This window comes from Convolutriloba macropyga, unplaced genomic scaffold (assembly GCF_964194025.1).
Source record: "Convolutriloba macropyga unplaced genomic scaffold, txConMacr16.3 SCAFFOLD_1569, whole genome shotgun sequence".
Lineage (NCBI taxonomy): Eukaryota > Metazoa > Xenacoelomorpha > Acoela > Convolutidae > Convolutriloba > Convolutriloba macropyga.
Window position 1 is genome coordinate 22,817 of NW_027450791.1, and position 12,184 is coordinate 35,000.

At 46.0% G+C, this 12,184-nt stretch overlaps 1 pseudogene; it reads left to right on the top strand.

Moving 5' to 3' along the window:
* Positions 1-11,002: 11,002 nt before the first annotated feature.
* On the top strand, positions 11,003-11,154 carry LOC142356160 (5.8S ribosomal RNA; annotated as a pseudogene).
* Positions 11,155-12,184: the final 1,030 nt, after the last annotated feature.

Here is a 12,184-nt window from a genome sequence, read left to right on the forward strand (position 1 = left end):
TGAACTTGAGCTAGCTAGCTAGCTTGAGTTTGAGCTAGCTAGCTTGAGCTTGAGCTAGCTAGCTTGAGCTTGAGCTAGCTAGCTAGCTTGAACTTGAGCTAGCTAGCTAGCTTGAGCTTGAGCTAGCTAGCTAGCTTGAGCTTGAGCTAGCTAGCTAGCTTGAGCTTGAGCTTGAGCTAGCTAGCTTGAGCTTGAGCTTGAGCTAGCTAGCTAGCTTGAGCTTGAGCTAGCTAGCTTGAGCTTGAGCTAGCTAGCTTGAGCTTGAGCTAGCTAGCTAGCTTGAGCTTGAGCTAGCTAGCTAGCTTGAACTTGAGCTAGCTAGCTAGCTTGAGCTTGAGCTAGCTAGCTAGCTTGAGCTAGCTAGCTAGCTTGAGCTTGAGCTTGAGCTTGAGCTAGCTAGCTTGAGCTTGAGCTAGCTAGCTAGCTTGAGCTTGAGCTAGCTAGCTAGCTTGAGCTTGAGCTAGCTAGCTAGCTTGAGCTTGAGCTTGAGCTAGCTAGCTTGAGCTTGAGCTAGCTAGCTAGCTTGAGCTTGAGCTAGCTAGCTAGCTTGAGCTTGAGCTTGAGCTAGCTAGCTTGAGCTTGAGCTTGAGCTAGCTAGCTAGCTTGAGCTTGAGCTAGCTAGCTTGAGCTTGAGCTAGCTAGCTTGAGCTTGAGCTAGCTAGCTAGCTTGTGCTTGAGCTAGCTAGCTAGCTTGAGCTTGAGCTTGAGCTAGCTGGCTTGAGCTTGAGCTAGCTAGCTTGAGCTTGAGCTAGCTAGCTTGAGCTTGAGCTAGCTAGCTAGCTTGAACTTGAGCTAGCTAGCTAGCTTGAGCTTGAGCTAGCTAGCTAGCTTGAGCTTGAGCTAGCTAGCTAGCTTGAGCTTGAGCTTGAGCTAGCTAGCTTGAGCTTGAGCTTGAGCTAGCTAGCTAGCTTGAGCTTGAGCTAGCTAGCTTGAGCTTGAGCTAGCTAGCTTGAGCTTGAGCTAGCTAGCTAGCTTGAGCTTGAGCTAGCTAGCTAGCTTGAACTTGAGCTAGCTAGCTAGCTTGAGCTTGAGCTAGCTAGCTAGCTTGAGCTAGCTAGCTAGCTTGAGCTTGAGCTTGAGCTAGCTAGCTTGAGCTTGAGCTAGCTAGCTAGCTTGAGCTTGAGCTAGCTAGCTAGCTTGAGCTTGAGCCAGCTAGCTAGCTTGAGCTTGAGCTTGAGCTAGCTAGCTTGAGCTTGAGCTTGAGCTAGCTAGCTAGCTTGAGCTTGAGCTAGCTAGCTTGAGCTTGAGCTAGCTAGCTTGAGCTTGAGCTAGCTAGCAAGCTTGTGCTTGAGCTAGCTAGCTAGCTTGAGCTTGAGCTTGAGCTAGCTAGCTTGAGCTTGAGCTAGCTAGCTTGAGCTTGAGCTAGCTAGCTTGAGCTTGAGCTAGCTAGCAAGCTTGTGCTTGAGCTAGCTAGCTAGCTTGAGCTTGAGCTTGAGCTAGCTGGCTTGAGCTTGAGCTAGCTAGCTTGAGCTTGAGCTAGCTAGCTTGAGCTTGAGCTAGCTAGCTAGCTTGAACTTGAGCTAGCTAGCTAGCTTGAGCTTGAGCTAGCTAGCTAGCTTGAGCTTGAGCTAGCTAGCTAGCTTGAGCTTGAGCTTGAGCTAGCTAGCTTGAGCTTGAGCTTGAGCTAGCTAGCTAGCTGGAGCTTGAGCTAGCTAGCTTGAGCTTGAGCTAGCTAGCTTGAGCTTGAGCTAGCTAGCTAGCTTGAGCTTGAGCTAGCTAGCTAGCTTGAACTTGAGCTAGCTAGCTAGCTTGAGTTTGAGCTAGCTAGCTTGAGCTTGAGCTAGCTAGCTTGAGCTTGAGCTAGCTAGCTAGCTTGAACTTGAGCTAGCTAGCTAGCTTGAGCTTGAGCTAGCTAGCTAGCTTGAGCTTGAGCTAGCTAGCTAGCTTGAGCTTGAGCTTGAGCTAGCTAGCTTGAGCTTGAGCTTGAGCTAGCTAGCTAGCTTGAGCTTGAGCTAGCTAGCTTGAGCTTGAGCTAGCTAGCTTGAGCTTGAGCTAGCTAGCTAGCTTGAGCTTGAGCTAGCTAGCTAGCTTGAACTTGAGCTAGCTAGCTAGCTTGAGCTTGAGCTAGCTAGCTAGCTTGAGCTAGCTAGCTAGCTTGAGCTTGAGCTTGAGCTTGAGCTAGCTAGCTTGAGCTTGAGCTAGCTAGCTAGCTTGAGCTTGAGCTAGCTAGCCAGCTTGAGCTTGAGCTAGCTAGCTAGCTTGAGCTTGAGCTTGAGCTAGCTAGCTTGAGCTTGAGCTTGAGCTAGCTAGCTAGCTTGAGCTTGAGCTAGCTAGCTAGCTTGAGCTTGAGCTTGAGCTAGCTAGCTTGAGCTTGAGCTTGAGCTAGCTAGCTAGCTTGAGCTTGAGCTAGCTAGCTTGAGCTTGAGCTAGCTAGCTTGAGATTGAGCTAGCTAGCTAGCTTGTGCTTGAGCTAGCTAGCTAGCTTGAGCTTGAGCTTGAGCTAGCTGGCTTGAGCTTGAGCTAGCTAGCTTGAGCTTGAGCTAGCTAGCTTGAGCTTGAGCTAGCTAGCTAGCTTGAACTTGAGCTAGCTAGCTAGCTTGAGCTTGAGCTTGAGCTAGCTAGCTAGCTTGAGCTTGAGCTAGCTAGCTAGCTTGAGCTTGAGCTTGAGCTAGCTAGCTTGAGCTTGAGCTTGAGCTAGCTAGCTAGCTTGAGCTTGAGCTAGCTAGCTTGAGCTTGAGCTAGCTAGCTTGAGCTTGAGCTAGCTAGCTAGCTTGAGCTTGAGCTAGCTAGCTAGCTTGAACTTGAGCTAGCTAGCTAGCTTGAGCTTGAGCTAGCTAGCTAGCTTGAGCTAGCTAGCTAGCTTGAGCTTGAGCTTGAGCTTGAGCTAGCTAGCTTGAGCTTGAGCTAGCTAGCTAGCTTGAGCTTGAGCTAGCTAGCTAGCTTGAGCTTGAGCTAGCTAGCTAGCTTGAGCTTGAGCTTGAGCTAGCTAGCTTGAGCTTGAGCTTGAGCTAGCTAGCTAGCTTGAGCTTGAGCTAGCTAGCTTGAGCTTGAGCTAGCTAGCTTGAGCTTGAGCTAGCTAGCTAGCTTGAGCTTGAGCTAGCTAGCTAGCTTGAGCTTGAGCTAGCTGGCTTGAGCTTGAGCTAGATAGCTTGAGCTTGAGCTAGCTAGCTAGCTTGAGCTAGCTAGCTAGAGCTCGACCTATGAAAAGCTGCGCAAACACTTATTCTATAATAATTGCGAAAATTAAAAATTTCACAAGTGAAAAGCTGCATAAACAGTAATTCTATGTGTGGGGCATTATTAGGGGGAGGTGTCTTGTCAAAATATGGCTGGACTAAAGACCTCAACCCAGATAGGGTGGAAGGCCCTATGATCGGTCTGTTACTAATCGGTGACCGATAAAGACCTGACCAAGGCCTGTAGTAAGCTTGGTTAGGCATTACAGGAGATAACACTAAGACCGAGGGGTCTTAGAGAGCCCTCTAGCGGGGCGAATAGAGCTAGATCGAGCCTTGGGAAAGCTAGATCGAGCAGGACTGAAGCTAAAGGATAGACCGAGAGGTCTGTCTGGTCCTCCTAGAGAGGCCAAGAGAAAGTACGAGAAGCCAACTAAAGCTTGATCGGGCCTTCAGCAAGCACGACCGAGCTGTACCGGAGCTAACACTAAGACCGAGGGGTCTTAGAGAGCCCTCTAGCGGGGCGAATAGAGCTAGATCGAGCCTTGGGAAAGCTAGATCGAGCAGGACTGAAGCTAAACGATAGACCGAGAGGTCTGTCTGGTCCTCCTAGAGAGGCCAAGAGAAAAAACGAGAAGCTAACTAAAGCTTGATCGGGCCTTCAGCAAGCACGACCGAGCTGTACCGGAGCTAACACTAAGACCGAGGGGTCTTAGAGAGCCCTCTAGCGGGGCGAATAGAGCTTGATCAAGCCTTGGGCAAGCTAGATCGAGCAGGACTGAAGCTAAGCAAGAGACCGAGAGGTCTGTCTGGTCCTCCTAGAGAGGCCAAGAGAAAGTACGAGAAGCCAACTAAAGCTTGATCGGGCCTTCAGCAAGCACGACCGAGCTGTACCGGAGCTAACACTAAGACCGAGGGGTCTTAGAGAGCCCTCTAGCGGGGCGAATAGAGCTAGATCGAGCCTTGGGAAAGCTAGATCGAGCAGGACTGAAGCTAAACGATAGACCGAGAGGTCTGTCTGGTCCTCCTAGAGAGGCCAAGAGAAAGTACGAGAAGCTAACTAAAGCTTGATCGCGCCTTCAGCAAGCACGATTGAGCAAGACCGGAGCTAACACTAAGACCGAAGTGTCTTAGAGAGCCCTCTGGTGGGGCGAATAGAGCTAGATCGAGCCTTGGGAAAGCTAGATCGAGTAAGATTGAAGCTGAAAGAGTGTCAGAGGAGCAAATGAACCTCCAAAAAGTGAAAATCAAATTTTAGAAAAAACACAAGTTAAATACTGCATGGACAGTATTTCTATGTGTGGGGCATTATTAGGGGGAGGTGTCTTGTCAAAATATGGCTGGACTAAAGACCTCAACCCGGATAGGGTGGAAGGCCCCATGATCGGTCTGTTACTAATCGGTGACCGATAAAGACCTGACCAAGGCCTGTAGTAAGCTTGGTTAGGCATTACAGGAGTTAACACTAAGACCGAGGGGTCTTAGAGAGCCCTCTAGCGGGGCGAATAGAGCTAGATCGAGCCTTGGGAAAGCTAGATCGAGCAGGACTGAAGCTAAGCAAGAGACCGAAAGGTCTGTCTGGTCCTCCTAGAGAGGCCAAGAGAAAGTACGAGAAGCTAACTAAAGCTTGATCAGGCCTTCAGCAAGCACGACCGAGCTGTACCGGAGCTAACACTAAGACCGAGGGGTCTTAGAGAGCCCTCTAGCAGGGCGAATAGATCTAGATCGAGCCTTGGGAAAGCTAGATCGAGCAGGACTGAAGCTAAACGATAGACCGAGAGGTCTGTCTGGTCCTCCTAGAGAGGCCAAGAGAAAGTACGAGAAGCTAACTAAAGCTTGATCGGGCCTTCAGCAAGCACGACCGAGCTGTACCGGAGCTAACACTAAGACCGAGGGGTCTTAGAGAGCCCTCTAGCAGGGCGAATAGAGCTAGATCGAGCCTTGGGAAAGCTAGATCAAGCAGGACTGAAGCTAAACGATAGACCGAGAGGTCTGTCTGGTCCTCCTAGAGAGGCCAAGAGAAAGTACGAGAATCTAACTAAAGCTTGATCGGGCCTTCAGCAAGCACGACCGAGCTGTACCGGAGCTAACACTAAGACCGAGGGGTCTTAGAGAGCCCTCTAGCAGGGCGAATAGAGCTAGATCGAGCCTTGGGAAAGCTAGATCGAGCAGGACTGAAGCTAAACGATAGACCGAGAGGTCTGTCTGGTCCTCCTAGAGAGGCCAAGAGGAAGTACGAGAAGCTAACTAAAGCTTGATCGCGCCTTCAGCAAGCACGATTGAGCAAGACCGGAGCTAACACTAAGACCGAAGTGTCTTAGAGAGCCCTCTAGTGGGGCGAATAGAGCTAGATCGAGCCTTGGGAAAGCTAGATCGAGTAAGATTGAAGCTGAAAGAGTGTCAGAGGAGCAAATGAACCTCCAAAAAGTGAAAATCAAATTTTAGAAAAAAACACAAGTTAAATACTGCATGGACAGTAATTCTATGTGTGGGGCATTATTAGGGAGAGGTGTCTTGTCAAAATATGGCTGGACTAAAGACCTCAACCCGGATAGGGTGGAAGGCCCTATGATTGGTCTGTTACTAATCGGTGACCGATAAAGACCTGACCAAGGCCTGTAGTAAGCTTGGTTAGGCATTACAGAAGATAACACTAAGACCGAGGGGTCTTAGAGAGCCCTCTAGCGGGGCGAATAGAGCTTGATCAAGCCTTGGGCAAGCTAGATCGAGCAGGACTGAAGCTAAACGATAGACCGAGAGGTCTGTCTGGTCCTCCTAGAGAGGCCAAGAGAAAGTACGAGAATCTAACTAAAGCTGGGTCGGGCCTTCAGCAAGCACGACCGAGCAGTACCGGAGCTAACACTAAGACCGAGGGGTCTTAGAGAGCCCTCTAGTGGGGCGAATAGAGCTAGATCGAGCCTTGGGAAAGCTAGATCGAGCAGGACTGAAGCTAAACGATAAACCGAAAGGTCTGACGGGTCCTCATAAGAGGCATGGAGAAAGATCTGATACTAAAGTACCTCTCGGAAGTAATAAAATATGCCTGATGAAGCCGGGTATGATGTTTGTTGTTTGATGGCATTCATCGATTAGGTCTGGTGGATTCCCCATTACTCCGAGTAGTACTAGTAGAGGCTCCTACAGGGGTGAGCAAAGCGAGATCAAGCCTTAGGCAAGCTAGATCGAGCAGAACTGAAGCTGAAAAGCAAAATAAATGACAGGTCTGTCCAAATCAATAAACTTGAAATCCAGTGTGGTCACCACGGGTCACGAGGTGAATTCCTAGCGATTGTCTGCTGAACGTATAGGAAGGCCCGAAACGAACGATAATTTCATTGCACAGTGGAGATACTATACGTTCAGGAGTAGCATACATCGGGTTTGATCTATGATCATGTCTGGTCTCCGAGGATCCACCGGGTTACCAACTGGCACCGCTGTACTGGGTGTAAAACTGGGCCACCTGAAGTCCCGGGTGTAAAACTAGGTGCCTCTGTGCCAAAGTAGCGGCTTGCGTAGTGCATTATGCCTCCGGCTTGCGAAATGGTTATAAGCAATAACAACAGGACGCCGCGGGGTGTTCACTTAAAGGAGTAACGTTCTCTCAAGGGAGGGGATCTAAAAATCTTGATAAAACATTTATTCTATGCAAAATTTGTGCGCAAATTTTGCAAAGTAAAAAGCTGCACTGTAGCAAATTCTATGTGTGTAGCATTATTAGGGAAGTGTTGTTTGATGGCACCTCTCTACTTGATGCACCAAAGAACTACCTTGATGGCTCATGACCGCTGGTAATCTGTCGTCGCTAGTAGTTCGGAACTGAGAACAAATATGTTCGCAAATTACAACAATTATACAGCATATTGCTGAATAAAGCAGAACCGAATAATACTCAGTGACTTTACACCAAGACTGACTAATGTCTGGATTGTATCGTCCTACTCGAGTAAGGCGAAGAAAAGCTAGAAAGATACGCTTTTCACAAAGCAGGCTTAATGCATGCAAACCAAGGAGGAAGGAGTGATGCCCCTCCTTATAATAAGCAGAACCAAATAAAGAACAGACAGCATCATCTGTACAGTGACCAAGAAGAGGTGAAACTTCTGTATGTGAAAAGGCAATTTGAGCGAGATTTATTAGCAGACTAGTATTATGTTGTTTCTAGTAGGCGAAAGCCGAAACATCAACATGTGAAAATCTGATATTAAATCCTCAATCATTTTCCCTAGTATTATACAGCTATGAGTAACCTTAATTGGACACGGCAATTATTGCTGACGGCAATTATTGCGGCTTAATTTGACTCAACACGGGAAAACTCACCCGGTCCAGACATCTTAAGGATTGACAGATTGAATATCTTTCATGATTATATGGGCGGTGGTGCATGGCCGTTCTTAGTTAGTGGAGTGATCTGTCTGGTTAATTCCGATAACGAACGAGATCTTCTCCATCTAAATAATGAAATTCACTATATGTGAATTCAAACACTTCTTAGAGGAACTATGCGGAATTAAATACCGCAGATGAAGTGAGGCTATAACAGGTCTGTGATGCCCTTAGATGTTCTGGACTGCACGCGCGCTACACTGTGTACTTTTAGATTGAGTACTCAGCCCTTGGTCCGAAATGGACTGGGCAATCAGAGAAAAGTACAGCGCTTCAAGGGGATCGTCTGTTGTAACTTGCAGACGTGAACCAGGAATTCCTGGTACTTATGAGTCAACAACTCATAGGGATTACGTCCCTGCCCTTTGTACACACCGCCCGTCGCTACTACTGATTGGATAGTTAAGCAAGAATTGCAAATTCCTACTGTTGGGACTTCGGTCTCCGGCAACGGGATGAAGCGGATCGAGCTTAATTGTCTAGAGGAAGTAAAAGTCGTAACAAGGTTTCCGTAGGGGAACCTGCGGAAGGATCAGTGATTGATTCCTTCGGGCATGGCTGCTGGTAGAGGCCATGTCTGTAGTGCGCATGACGCTCTGTCGCTAGAGATTGCTTGGCAACCAATCTCGAATTATGTATCGAGCTCAAAAACTACTTGTGTGGATACATAGTTCAGCAGTCATGGCAAGGGACTGCTTAAAGGGAGACTAGTTAGCAAAAGCAGCCTAGCAGAACTGCAGCTATCTAGATCTCAGAAGCTGGGTTATAGAAGCCCAGCTATAGACTTGTGAATGAGAAAGGCCTAAAAAGGTCCACAAGTCGCGTGGTTAGAACCGACACGCAAAAATCCCAGCGAGTGACAGAGCGTTGCGCTGTTCAGTGGGAAAGAGTTGAGCTACTCGGGGCGCCCACTGAACTTGCTCCGAGCCAAAGGCTCGAAAAAACACAGCTTAGCCTCAGATCCTTTACATAGAAGGCTAGCTAAAATAAACTTACCTTGGACGAGGGTAAAGTTTAGTCAGTTCTTAGGGGAGAGTAATCCACAGCTTCTCGCCCTCTGAACATTCTCCCAGATATGTAGGTCTGGGAGAGTCTCCTCCTGTTCTTCGGAATCTGGAGGTAGACAAAGACAGTACGATACGATCTTGCATCGGGATGACTAACCGATAATGATCATAATCTGACAATTTTTCCGGCTTGAGGCACCGGAGTCAGATTAAAGACACATACTGAACTAAAGGCGTATGTGCAAAGCTTGTCGGAGTGTAGAGAGTCAAGCTGAGTTGACTCGTCACGTGGTGATGACAACAGCCATGTGCAAAACACTCACAACTTTATCGTCTATGTGGAAAAGGTTGCTAACAGCGCTCTCTATGAGAGGCCCTCGCATATAACTATACGAGGAAAAGGCGATAGAGTTGTTTGAATGTGGGGCAGGTTCATCGACAAGCTAAGTTGATCACATTCTTGTTGTGGCATCCTACTAGAATTGGTCACGGTCTGCACCAACTCTCCCCAAGTTGGCCAGACTTAAAACTAGAAATAAGGTTTGCAGCTATGTGAACCTAGAAACTGTAAAGGAGTTGAAAGAACTTAAAGGAATTGAAAGAGGCCTTGAGGTATATCCTCTTGGTAAAGACCCACAAAAGCTCACAAAAGTGGCTTCGAAGGGCAAAACTGGTTCATCCAAAACAATTGGAGAGCTTAAAGCAGAACCAATTCGAATGAAACACTATTGGTGAAACTTCATCATGAGAACGTCACAAGCTGATCACGCTCTATGATATGACTAGTATTATGTTGCTTCTAGTAGGCTAAGCGCAAGCCGAAACATCAACATGTGAAAGTCGTAGAATTTTGCAATCAAACTGTGGCTAGTACTGTGATGTTACTAGTAACCTGGTGTTCCGTCATATGGCCAAGAGAGCATTTGAAGGCGAAACTTCTGCATGGGAAAGCTGCATCATGATCAAAATTTTATATCGAGTATTATGTTGACGTTAGTAGGCCTTGGCCGAAAACGCAGCATGTGAAAGGTATAGATAAAAGTTATTGTTGCAGTCAGTACTGTGTAGTTACTAGTAGCTGGATTTAAGCTCAAAATGAGACACTGTTGGTGAAACTTCATCATGAGAATGTCACAAGCTGATCAAGCTCTATGATATGACTAGTATTATGTTGCTTCTAGTAGGCTAAGCGCAAGCCGAAACATCAACATGTGAAAGTCGTAGAATTTTGCGATCAAATTGTGGCTAGTACTGTGATGTTACTAGTAACCTTGTGTTACGTCATATGGCCAAGAGAGCATTTGAAGGCGAAACTTCTGCATGGGGAAGCTGCATCATGAACAAAAGTTTATATCGAGTATTATGTTGACATTAGTAGGCCCTGGCCGAAAGCGCAGCATGTGAAAGGTATAGATAAAAGTTATCGTTGCAGTCAGTACTGTGTAGTTACTAGTAGCTGGATTTAAGCTCGAAATGAGACACTGTTGGTGAAACTTCATCATGAGAACGTCACAAGCTGATCACGCTCCATGATATGACTAGTATTATGTTGCTTCTAGTAGGCTAAGCGCAAGCCGAAACATCAACATGTGAAAGTCGTAGAATTTTGCGATCAAATTGTGGCTAGTACTGTGATGTTACTAGTAACCTTGTGTTACGTCATATGGCCAAGAGAGCATTTGAAGGCGAAACTTCTGCATGGGGAAGCTGCATCATGAACAAAAGTTTATATCGAGTATTATGTTGACGTTAGTAGGCCCTGGCCGAAAGCGCAGCATGTGAAAGGTATAGATAAAAGTTAGCGTTGCAGTCAGTACTGTGTAGTTACTAGTAGCTGGATTTAAGCTCGAAATGAGACACTGTTGGTGAAACTTCATCATGAGAACGTCACAAGCTGATCACGCTCTATGATATGACTAGTATTATGTTGCTTCTAGTAGGCTAAGCGCAAGCCGAAACATCAACATGTGAAAGTCGTAGAATTTTGCAATCAAACTGTGGCTAGTACTGTGATGTTACTAGTAACCTTTTCTTACGTCATATGGCCAAGAGAGCATTTGAAGGCGAAACTTCTGCATGGGGAAGCTGCATCATGAACAAAAGTTTATATCGAGTATTATGTTGACGTTAGTAGGCCCTGGCCGAAAGCGCAGCATGTGAAAGGTATAGATAAAAGTTATCGTTGCAGTCAGTACTGTGTAGTTACTAGTAGCTGGATTTAAGCTCGAAGTGAGACACTGTTGGTGAAACTTCATCATGAGAACGTCACAAGCTGATCACGCTCTATGATATGACTAGTATTATGTTGCTTATAGTAGGCTAAGCGCAAGCCGAAACATCAACATGTGAAAGTCGTAGAATTTTGCGATCAAACTGTGGCTAGTACTTTGATGATGCTTGTAGCCAACCGAATTGGTTGAAAAGCCCAATAAGTAAGCTAACTTGGGAGAGCTTGTTGGAAACCAAATGCTACTAGATTGGTCCAAATACATCCTTCAACAGGGGATCACTTGGCTCGCTTTACGAAGAGGAGCACAGCTATATGTGTTAATTCGGTATGAATCGCAAGATTTGTTTACCGACCTCTCTAACGCAAAAGGCGGTCTCGGCTTCGGCTGTTGACTGCGTCCGATTCAGGGTTATATAACTCTCGATTGAACACATTGATGTTCTATTGTTGGTGCTTCCAATAAAATTGGAACACTTAAAGCAGAACCGATTCAAATAATAGCATTCTGATCAATGATTGCATTCCTTGATCAAGAACTGCTGGAGTCATTGTGATGGCGAATTTTCTTCATAAGAAAATTGCAAAGAGACGGAACTTAATGAGACTAGTATTATGTTGTTTCTAGTAAGCGGAAGCTGAAACAGCAACATGTGAAAATCAAGTTTTGTTCAATGATCTCGAGGCGATAAGTACTATGAAGCAACTAGTAGCCTAAGCATGACTCAGATTTGAGACAGTCAAAAAGACTGGCGAAACTTCTTCACATGAAAGTTACATAGAGAACTACAAATGTATACAGCGAGTATTATGTTGTTTCTAGTAGGCGAAAGCTGAAACATCAACATGTGAAAGTTGTCTGCAAACTGTAGAACGATATGTGATTAGTACTGTGCTGTTACTAGTAGCCAGTCTGACTGTAGAAGCCAAGACAAAGGGAAACTAATGCATCTGAAAAGGACAAGTTATGGAAAGGTATGCACGATAAGTATTATGTTGTTTCTAGTAAGCGGCAGCTGAAACATCAACATGTGAACGTCGTTGTGTACAGTAACCTAGAACTATATAGTCCTTAGTAACGTGCATTTACTAGTACCTGTAATTGGTATTCAGACTCAGGCAGTTTGGAATAGTTTGGCAAAGATGCACCAGAGAAAACTGGGATTTGATACAGAAATTGTTGAATACAAGTATTATGCTGCTTCTAGTAGGTTGAATCCGAAACATCAGCATGTGAAAATTGAAAACATTTCTGGTTCGAATTGTCACAAGTATTTGGTGATCTGAGTAGCCAAACTCACTACAACGCCAATTGAAGGCAAAAATTCTCAACGGGAAAAGCTATTCTCATTGAATGAGCTAACAAGACGAGTATTATGTTGCTTCTAGTAGGCGAAAGCCAAAACATCAACATGTGAAAGTCTTGCTGAACAAATTTAATGTTG